Source organism: Ictidomys tridecemlineatus, chromosome 13 (assembly GCF_052094955.1).
Source record: "Ictidomys tridecemlineatus isolate mIctTri1 chromosome 13, mIctTri1.hap1, whole genome shotgun sequence".
NCBI lineage: Eukaryota > Metazoa > Chordata > Mammalia > Rodentia > Sciuridae > Ictidomys > Ictidomys tridecemlineatus.
In genome coordinates, this window is record NC_135489.1 from 36,528,051 (window position 1) to 36,539,667 (window position 11,617).

At 37.5% G+C, this 11,617-nt stretch overlaps 1 protein-coding gene across 5 annotated transcripts in view; it reads right to left on the minus strand.

Moving 5' to 3' along the window:
* The window catches only part of Dtna (dystrobrevin alpha), a 348,780-nt gene extending 343,193 nt beyond the window's left edge, over positions 1-5,587 (minus strand). The window contains exon 1 of one of the 5 annotated variants that reach the window (XM_078030189.1): positions 5,448-5,587. The gene's annotated coding sequence lies outside the window, so the exon portion shown is untranslated. Of the gene's footprint in view, positions 1-4,936; positions 5,047-5,447 lie in introns of those variants that run through there. The other 4 variants (XM_078030188.1, XM_078030194.1, XM_078030190.1 and 1 more) reach the window with 4 other exon arrangements.
* Positions 5,588-11,617: the final 6,030 nt, after the last annotated feature.

Sequence of the window (11,617 nt, forward strand, 5' to 3'; positions counted from 1 at the left end):
CAGGCTTTGTGTGAAGCTGAACATACAGAGAATGATGTGTCACATTCCTCATAGGGAAATATGAGTCACTGAAAATATATTTGCCACCATGAGCAATTCTAAGAACTTCAAAGAAAAGCTGTGCACATTTGCACATGTGTTCTATGGATGAATTCAAGGTTAATATTATTACTACTCATATACGCTGTACATTACCCATCATTTTCAGACAGAAAAAAAAATTACTGACACTTATAATCAGAAACTAAGCAAAGTTTTTTAATGCATTACCACAGTTAACTCATCAGTATTTCACTTTGTCAATGAAATGTGCCATACGACTTAGTTAACATTATCTGCAAGATATAAAACTACCAAATTATCCTCCATAATTTTTATTGTAACAATTACATTGATTCATGTCAAAATATCCCAATGTCAAAATTAGCAGCGTCTTTCTAATTGTGTCAAGATAAATCATCAGGTTGAGATTAGACTCTACATCCTCTTTTCAATGCATGCGCCAGACAAAGAAACCAGAAAAATGTAACACAGTAACTTAAAATTCTTAAGTTAATTAAAGGTCATAGAAGCTGTAAGTATTCAAAACATTTCTCTAGTTATTTGGAATTCTAAATGTGTTTACTGTTCATTTTAAAATTTTTAATTTTTTTAAAGAGAGAGAATTTTAATATTTATTTTTTAGTTTTCGGCAGACACAACATCTTTGTTGGTATGTGGTGCTGAGGATCGAACCCGGGCGGCACACGCATGCCAGGCGAGCGCACTACCGCATGAGCCACATCCCCAGCCCTAAAAATTTTAATTTTTAAAAATGGTACTCAAATGACCATTTCTGCAAAATATATCATATATAATTAGGAATTTCTCATAATCTAGTAGTCACCAGTCCTTGTCCAGGTATTCACATATCTCTTTTCTTGTTTTATATGTTTTTGTCTATAAAACATGGGGCAAAAAGCATTGATACAAAGCATGTTCCATTTTTTTCACAAATTTTTATTAAGGAAAAAGAATCAAAATATCAGGTTAGGAGGTGTCAAGATTTTCAACAATAATAAGAATTTGGTGCAGAAGTGAATTTTTGAACCAGATATTGTGCATCAATAGTACTATAAATTTAAAACCCATCTCTAAGGATGTGACAATGGTCATGGTTATAGTCATGCTTTTATTTCAGTTCTTCCTGCTATAAAATAGAAGATAATAGATGTTGATAATTCAGGCAAACCTCATATGGCTATTGTGAATTATACATCAATGAATTCAGATAGAGTCCATACAATGATATCCAGTACACAGCAGTGTCCAATAAATTTAGTCACTATATTTGCTTAACCTTGTTAATACCCATCTCCTCAGCATATCCAATATTCAACCTCATCCCTCTTACTCTGAAACCTCTTCTTTTCCCTTGGGCACTTCAGAGAATCTTAGGGACTACAGAATAAACCCACTAAAATTCTGCTGGAGACATTTTGCAGCCTTAACAACAACAACAAAATACCTTACATTCACAAACCTACAATTTAAAAATTTTGAAAGTTGCTAGTGCAAAGAAAGAAAATGACTATTTTTCATTAAACATAAATAACTTTTTTGAAAATTGGATGACAACCAGAAAAAAGTAGTACATGCTCTCTGTACTTTAAAAAGTATTGAAAGGAGTGTTATAAACCTCCCCCGGTGTACAGGTGGATACAGAGGAAATAGCAGGATTCCTGATGAATAGGGAAGTTAAATGATAATTGGAGAGAGACTCCTGTCCCTGACTCGGAAAATAATTCAGAAAATTAACATTCAAGCGTTTAGGAAGATGACTAGACTTGGCAAACTCCTCCTCACACATCATTCCTCCACAAATATGTGACTTTTCACATACTTTGTGCATCCTGTTCTGACCTCAGTGTCTAATCTACAATCTCCTATTACATATTTTCATAGAATTCCTTCCTTTTGTTCAGAAAACTTACATTAACTTCAAAATAATCACTTATTTTTATAATTATCTTGTGAAAACTTGTCCTTTGAACTATCGGAGGCCACACACCTTTCTGCTCAACCCTGATGGCCAGTTCACTGGCCAGTGTCTGGAACTGATGGATTCTTCAGAGGTAGACAAGATATAGTTCTCCCCAAACCAGAAGGGTGAACTTGAAAGGAAAAAGTCAGGTCAGAACCACCATGTGAGATCAAAGTAGCAAGAAAATGCTGTCTCTAAAATAAGTAACAGAAGCTAGAAAACTGGAACAGTTTTGAGTCAGTTAAGAAAGGGTCTATGTATGTATCATGGGATTTAATAACAATATTAAATAACAATATTTTATGCAACATTGAGAAAATTCAAGTTCAATTCTAACATCAAAAACACTTGTTCTTGATGGTATATAATCACCATGACCACTAGCATCCCCAAATAAAGATGTGGACACAATTCAGATGTGTTCAAGGGTGGGGCATAGGGAGTTAACCATTGAAGAGCAAGATAATTATTTTTATGCCTCCAGGTCATGTTTATGATCATTCATTTGGATTTTTATCTCCTATGAAGTTGAAAATATGGTTTGAAAAATTATGTATATTGGGTTTAATTAAATGGAAAGATAAGAATTAAAGGAAATTTATGAACGTCAAAATAAATTTGAAATTCATTATATGATGACACAATTAAGTTCACTTGAAAAAATAACAAAGACTTGAGATGGCCAGGGCTGTGGCTCAGTGGTAGAGCACTTGCCTAATGTGTGAGATACTGGGTTCAATTTTCAGCAATCCATATAAATAAATAAAATAAAGGTCTGTTGACAACTAAAAAATATTTTTAAAAAAGATTTGAGACATCTGTCCAATAAAATGAACATTATGAACACACCATGTTAAGCTCAAATGAAGAGTAATTTTCTAAATATGTAAAGTTAGAGTTTACCCTAGTGAGACCTTTCTTTACATCATGGTTCATTTAAAACAAGAGGAGATGTTAAATGTATTTCAACTTAGAACTAATGAGAAAATGTGGTTTCAGTCTTCATTGCTACATAATTTTGCAGAAAGGACATAAAACTGACTAAAAGACATGATGTACATGAATGCCCTCAAAATATACCCTATTTTTTTAATCACTGACAGTTGAAAGAGAATTGTATAATTCTTCTTTTAAAACTGCCTGAACTCTTGTCAGAGTGATTGAATTAATGATAATTAAACTTGCTAAAAAAAATTCTGCAAAATAGTGTTCTGAAGGAAATGAGGGTCGTGTTTTGAACAAAGAATAGATTTTAATAACTTAGGAAGTTTAAAATTAAGTGTAAACAAATACGTAGCTTCAGCCATCCATTTTACAATAAATTTTGCTGATAAATGTTAACTGCTGAACATCTTTGCTGCTCAATGTGACTTTAATCTATAATTATTGTAGGAAATTGTGGCAAAGGAAAACTACTCAAAGAGTTTTTGCCATAATCATAATATTAAAATTGGAAAAAGAGTTAATTGGCCTGAATGTGTAGCATGTAGTCAGTTAAGAGGTTCAGCTCATAAAAAGAGATGGAAAATATATAAAGTATAGAAGAATTTAGGTAGGGCGAATTGTAAAAGGACACACCAAAGGGTAACTGGTTTCCAACAAGTAATAACTGTATGACCTTGGCTATGTTACTTCATTCATCTCTGCCTGGACTTTTCTCATTTATAAAAGGTGGATCACTTTATTTTCTCCCACTCATGGTGCTGTAAGAGTTAAGAAAATGAATAAAGCTAAACCACTTGGAACTGTGGAACATGTGGGGAGATATTTTGTTCTAAAGTTTCTACCTTTAGGACAAGAATAAAAGGCATATTTTTGCCAAAGAAATTAACCCATTGAGTTCCAAAATTTCAATGTTGCCAATATTTCAATGAAATTGACAACGAGTGCATAATAAGTTGGTTGGAAATCATAATCTAGAGCTTCTAAATCCTTTTCACATATTCATATATGTGGAAACATATTTACATTTTCAAATGCTCTAATCATTCAAAAGAATAGAACTCTAGAAACACTTATTTCAGCAGTTGTCATAGTGGTATATTTATTTGTTGCTTACTTTTTTTTATAGGTGTCCCACATCTGGGAAGATGGAACTTAATGGGTTAATAACTACGAATACTACAACAATAACAGCTTTTTTCTTTAAAAGGAAACAAACACATTAAATATCAAGTGGCCATGACGGGTAAAAGAAAAATGTGAATGTAAATGTCAACTTTAACTTTTTTTTTTTAAGAGTAAGAATGAAGTAATCGGGGATATCCTTTACTGAAAGTTTACATCTAATATCCCCATACACACACACTTGGCACTTCTGTTTCCAAAGCCATGCCCCGAGCCAGCCAAACGGCAAAGTTTTACTGTCAAGTACGAGTAATGGTACCACTGAGTCCCAGCACCCTGGCCTCCCTCTTCTCTCTTTGGCTTCTGTCTTCTGACAGACACCTCTCTTCCCCTCACTCTTTGGGTACCAGAATAAATGCCTTCGGTCCAGCCCAAAACTCCGAAATGGGCAACAGGCTATAAAAGCTGAAGACACTCGAGCACCGCGCCCACCCGCCCCGCCGCCCCCGGTCCCCATCGCCCACTCCCACTCAGCCCTCCGCCCCGCGCCGCGGTGCATTGCAACACTCGCAGACGCCGCGGGCTGGAAGAGATCGCGGATTCCCTGGTCAACACGCCCCCACCACCCCGACTGTTCCCAACGTGAGTGTCATCCTTAATGGAGGTGCCACCCCACCTCCCAGCAGCTCAGCCCACGAGGACCACCAAGAGGACAAACCCAACAAAACAACTCAACCCGCGATACGAGGGAGTCGGCTGCCATCGCCACCCCAGGAGCGTCACCGCGGCGGACAGCAGCCAGGGGTTGCTGCGCTGTCGGGGCCATTGCGGGCGGCGGAGATTTACCTGCGCGGCCCCGCGCCCCCGGGCTGGCCATCCTGCAGGAGCCGCTACCGCCGCCCCGTGGGCCCGAGGCGCCGCCCGCCGCCCGGGGAGGCGCCGCGCCGCAGTCCTGGCTGCGGCGCCCGGCACATGCTTCACGCTCGCTCGCCGCGGCCAGCGCCCGCGCACAGGTGGGAACCCCGCGAGTGGGCGTTCGGGTGAATCCCTTCCCCGCGGGCACTCTCCGCCGGCTTCCACTCTTGACTTTGCTCGGTGCGCGGCGCCTGCCCTTGCTCTACTGCCCAGTCGCCTGTGCCCGCGCCCCAGCGCCGTGGGCGGCTGCGGTCCCTGCGCAGCTGGGGCTGCGCGTCATGTGCACCTCCCGCCCCGCGGCGGGCTCCAAGGCAGCCGGCGGCCCGGGGCAGCGCGCAGCGCCCGGCCCCGCGCCCACTCCTCGCCTGGCACACCGACCCCCTCTATCCCCGCGCCCTCCCCCACTCCGGAGCTGTCAAGGAAGAAATCGCCGAGCACACACCTTGGAATGGACGGGCGCCTCAATCTGCCACTCGCCAAACTCTTAGAAGGTGTCCATTGGTCTGTAGGGAGGTTTGGACATGGAGTAGGAGCCGCTTTCTTATTATTTAATAATGTTGGAAGTGCCGGGTCCGCTGCCAGAGTTGTGGGTCATGTGGGCACAGCAGAGGCTGGCTGCTGCCAGTACCAGGGTTTCCTGAGGATCCTGAAACTATGATCTCATCCTCCTCATCCGCCTCCCCCGCCCCTCTCTCCGCGGGCGCGCACGCACAGCACACACATACTCTCTCTCTCTCTCTCTCTCTCTCTCTCTCTCACATACACACACACACACACACACACACACACACACACACACCCGCGCGCGTGCGCGCGATCTCCCTCTCTCTCTCACACACACGCTCACACTGCTTGCACTACCCTCTTTCCTGAACCAAAATATTCCTCCAGAGAAATACAGTGTTCAGGCTCCTCATTGAAAAAAAAAAAATCCAGATAGAGATTTTTCTCTTTAAAAGCTTGAGTTATGTGCTTTGTTTATTTCCTAGTTTTCCCTTACATGTGCAAGGGAGAGGAACAGAACCTCATATTAAGATTAAAAAGAATCTTACTCTTAGGTTGACCCAGATTTTGGTCAGAACTCAAGGACTCAAACCGTGCAATTTTCATTTAAAACCGTAGGCAATAATATACCAGGCTCAAATATGGAATAGTAATAATATCTTAGATGTGTGTATTGGGTTTCTGTTCCAAGCTGCTAACATTTCCCAAACATTACCTCATTCATTTGCAGAGCATCATTGCAGAGGAGGTGGATGAGAAGGCAGAGTTTTGTCACTTCAGGGACACAGAGGTTTAGGTAAGATAACATGACCTATCCAAGTACACATAATAAGTCAATATCTCACTATAAATATTAATTGCATAGCTATGCATAGGTTACATGTTTACTATAATCAATTCCTGGAAACTTGGGTTAGGGAAAATAAGGGAAAATTATTGATTTTTTTTTGTTTCCTGCCAACTGAAATTGTAAAATAATAATTTTTTTCTGTATTTATATCTTTATAGGTTTTTCTTTTGTGTATTTGTATAAATCTCCAGTTTCATGTTTATTTCTTTTTGGGGGGGTAGGTGTTTTGTGTGTGAATTCATATTCCTTTGGGTTTTTTAATTCCCTGGATCATAGTTTCAAGTAATTTTAGTTAATGTTTTTGGTGTTGTCACCAATTTAATGATCTGTGTTGTTCACTCAAGCCCCTTGTAAGTGCCTGGTGTATCTGAAGAGCTGGGCTATGTTTTGAAGGATATAGAGAATTTTAATACATGGTACCCACTCTCCATTAGTTCATATCTATACATACTGACTGGCTACAGATGAATAACTTTATTATTTGGATGTTATGAATTTCTTACTTAACTTTGGTTTCATGTTAAAATAATTTGATTTGTCTATGTCATTCATATTTGTCTGTCATTGATGCCCCTAGCTTCTAATGGGCTAAGATTATATGTTTAACTTTCCCCTCTACCTATATGTGGACCACACTCACATAAACACCAAATGAGGATCATTTTGAACTATGAAAGTTCTCAGGAAGAGCACTCCTGGATAGTTTCTTTTCAGGTACCAGTAAGAAACTTTAGCAACTAAATAGAATTTTAATAATCCAAAGAGAAGAGAAAAGGTGTGTTAGAAGGAATGGGTCAGGGAAGATGATAGAAGAAAAGACAGTAAGAAAAGAGGTAAAAGAAAAAAAGGATCTAACTTGCAAGAAGAGTGAAAAAACAAGAAAACAAAAGGAGAGCGACAACTATTGTGTGAAAGCTAATATTTTTCAAATTTTACTCCATGGAAAATAAAGTCAGGAAATTGTGGAGTTTCTTACTGTCATCAAACATTTTTGATAAACTTAGAGGAATTCAGTGGCAAAGACACAGGGTCTCAGTCTTCCAGAGTCTTCACTGAATAATCTCAGTTTCTGAAAATTCAAGTATAAGTCCAGGATCCACTAGAAGAAATAAATAGACTAACCTATCAATAATGTGTAATAATGAAAATAACAACAGAAATCAAAGTCATATATTTAATGTATATTTAATGCATATATATTTTAAAGAAGAAGAAATTAGTACTGAAATTCAGGGAGGTAAGTGGGAAACTAAAGCACAGATACATTCAAATGAATAATAAAGAATCAAGCTTGCATCATTTAAAGCAATATAATACTACTAATATAATATTTTATATTTTAACATACTTTCAGACTTTTAAAGTGCTTTTCATAATTTTTTTCTGAACTTCTGAATGATTAGAGGTAGGCACCTTTGTTTGGGGTCTTCATTTTTAAATATGATAATTTTCCCTAACTTTCTACATGTTGTATGGAGAAGTGCTAAAAATATTTTCTCATTGTTTTGAAAATATCATGTATATTTTCTAATCAGTCATCCCTAAACATATTGTTCAGCATACTTTTCTTTGTCCTTCACATGAACAACACAAATGGATGCACAGAATGTAACAGTGATTTATAATCCAGGATATTACACAGGCTGTTGGAGTTCAACCAGAAGCTTTAGCATGTAGCCGACTCTGATGGTTTTGTAGTATCTCTGGGAGATTTCTGCAAAAAAAGGTGAAGGCCTAAAGTGAACAGCAATATATCAAGATCATTTTCCTTTTGATCTGCGTACTCATATCAGCATTTGTTTTAATTAATTAACGATGTATTTAGGCTTGATGATTATGTTTCAGAAATGCATTACAACATCAGTGGGCTTGACAGTCACTAGCAGTTCATATCAGAATATCTTCATTTAGGAAAAATATTTTGGATGTGGTTATGAATAAATACTTATGGCTTATACTAATTTAGGCTTATCTTTACCAAGGAAAAGAAATTATTAATGTTTACTATGTTGTTCTTACAATTTCTTGATTTTTAAAAACAAGTCATAGTTCCCATGAAAACAGCCATTGGTAAAATCAGGATGTCTTCTAGGTTAGAGCAAGACTTGGTATGTGCCTATGATTTAATATGTGGTATTTGATGAGTGTATATGTACCATAGGTCAAATAAAAGGATTATTCTTATCTGCATACTGGTAATAGTTTGGGAGCATAAGGAACAAATAATTTTGGAGTATTTACGAGACTCACACGATAATAATAAAATGAAGATTGATTCAAAAGACTTGAAGAAATAAAGATGTTGCTATTATATCAGTTAGGTTCCGTTCTATTCCCTGTGATTTAGGGTTAGATGATTTGGGGGTTGAATAATAAACAAATTCTGTTCTGAGTAGATTTTAAAAATACATTAACATTTTAAAAGTACATTAACAGTGTAATAGATCAAGAAAACGGATCCACTGAACCATAGCTTAGGAAATTCATGGTTAAGTGTCCCTCCCCCCGCCATCCCCTGTGTGAGTTACAAAACTCTTAGTCCAAGGTGGCTTCTGGGCATTATTATGAAGTAAGATTAATATTGTACTCCTTTAAAAAAATTAATGTTCCCCTCTTCCAACGTAAGCCTTAACTTTTCTGACTCCTCAAACATTCAGCAACCCCCAGCTATTCTTTTGCTTTTCAAGCTACCCCTATCATTGAATTCATCAGCCTCAGGTGGGACATTGTGTTCTACCCTCACTGAAATGTGCAAACTGTATCCCAAGCATTCATGAAACCTGAGAGGATGTAAACATGTTTGTAGTAATAAATACCAAGGTCCATTCAGTTTATTTATGCATCACTTCAAGACACATATTTTTAAATGTTAAAATACATTTGCCTAAGAAATTCTGCATTGAGACATGGTCTGGTCAATTTTTATGGAATAGTGCCCAAGTCCAAGAGAGCAGAGGTACACCTGTGTCTCCTTATTCATGAGAGATACCTTCCAAGACCCTTCGTGGATATTTGAAACTGTGAATAGTACTGAACTCTTTCTATAGGTACTATGCTTTTTCCTATACATACATGCCTCTGATACACTTACCTCGTTTCACCTAAGGAGAGCACTTTATGACTTCTCTTTTACATATCTGAATTGCAAACATCAATACTTTTGCACTTTGGGGCCATTAAAAAGTAAAATAAAATTTACCTGAACATAAACACTATGATGCCTCATCAATTAATCATGTAACTGAGTGGGCTACTATGTGATTAACAGGCAGGTAGCGTATATTGGATGGATACACCTGGACAAAGGGATGATTCACACTCTGGGCAGGACACAGCGGTATAGTACATGATTTTTGTCATGCTACTCAGCATGGTGTGCAATTTAATACTTATGAATCATTTATTTGTGGAGTTTTACATTTAAAAGTTTTGGATCATCTTTTTTTTTTATTGGTAGTTCACAACATTACAAAGCTCTTGACATATCGTATTTCATACATTAGATTGAAGAGGGTTATGAACTCCCAATTTTACCCCAAATGCAGATTGCAGAATCTCGTCGGTTACACATCCACAATTTTACATAATGCCCTATCAGTAATTGTTGTATTCTGCTACCTTTCCTATCCCCTACTATCCCCCCTCCCCTTCCCTCACATCTTCTCTCTCTACCCCATCTACTGTAATTCATTTCTCTCCTTGTTTATTTTTGGATCATCTTTGACTGGAGGTAACTGAAACTATAGAAAGCAAAACTATTGGTAGTACCCAGTCTTCCTTACATTACACCTTTGCTCTGCCCCCTTAGGCTGACACTTTGTGCAGATGTACTGTGCTTCATGGCTAAACTGTTAATGTGGTTTCTATTAATGTGCTCAGGCAAAGTGTCCCATCTTTGATCTTCCTGTCTGACTAATGCCCTCAGGAGAAATGCTACTTGCACTTTCCATGTACTCCTTGGACTGAAAGGGAGAACCTAATGTAAAGATGGGTGTATGTGATCAAGTGTATTCTGTTTCCTAGTGCTAGAATGAATAAATATGTTGCCATTTTAAATAGTTGTGATTCCACTTTATATTGGCAATTTATTAAATACATATTATGGTGGTTCACATCTCTCGATAGCATTACACCAGCATGTCTTTTGCTCCTGGAAGAATTTATTTTCTCAGTGGACCATAAACAAAACACAAATATTTTAGATGAAACTTTAATGCGCTGTCACAATGAAGGAAGAGAGAAAAAGTCAGTGGATGAATCCAGCTCTTCAGAAGATGATTATAACCACTCACTTTGCTGCTAAAAGTGTTTTTAACCATATTTTTTATTGCTTTTGGGTTAAATTTCTGTGCACAGATACACAGGAATACAGAGCTTATTGATATATATATATATATATATATATATAAAATCAGGAATAATATTGAGAAAATCAGGAAAGTTGAAGGCAAATAAATTTCATCAATGTAGATGACTCGCTCATGTAATTAAGGACAAAAAAGAACTCCTACTCTTTATTACAGATTAATTCACTGAATCCACTGACCTCAGGGAAATGTCAAATTTTTCAGTGATTATTTCTAAATAAAGACCTAATGTTTTAAAATAATACCAAAAAATGGGTACAGGGTGAAAAGCTTAGTCAAAACATTGTTATATGAAACCAGCTTGCCTAACATATTTTTCCCCCTGAAATGATTCTTTACATATCATGTAGACACAGCTCAAATCTCGGTAGACTGTCAGGAACTATGTTAACAAGCACACATTTTAATTTGAAAGTTAATTCCTACAGTAAATACCATGCAATTTACTTTCTACTGAGAAGCTCTATATTTTATGAAAAACTAGTTGAATGAACTAGATGAAGCTAAATTAACCAAACTCTAATCTTTAAAAATGTATAACAAATGTGAGTCAATCCACACTTGAATTTATTGTTGAAAGTAGAGTAAGTTACCTTTTAGGGAATATGTTTTGAGATAATTCAAAATGTATTCATATGAGGTGATAATGTATCTACTAGCATGTAGATTTTCTGGGGTAATCAAGATGCTTAAGTGTGCTATACATATCATGTATCATTGTCTTGTTTTTTCTTCCTTTTTTGTCCCTCGCCTCTTGCAAGTTTAAATACAGCTATCACTGAGCTGTATTTAAACCCTCCTTTTTTTATGTCAATCACTAATCTGAAAGAAACAGGAATAGCAGGAATTGTATGTGATTTATCATAACACAAAGCCTTCCTTTATACTCAG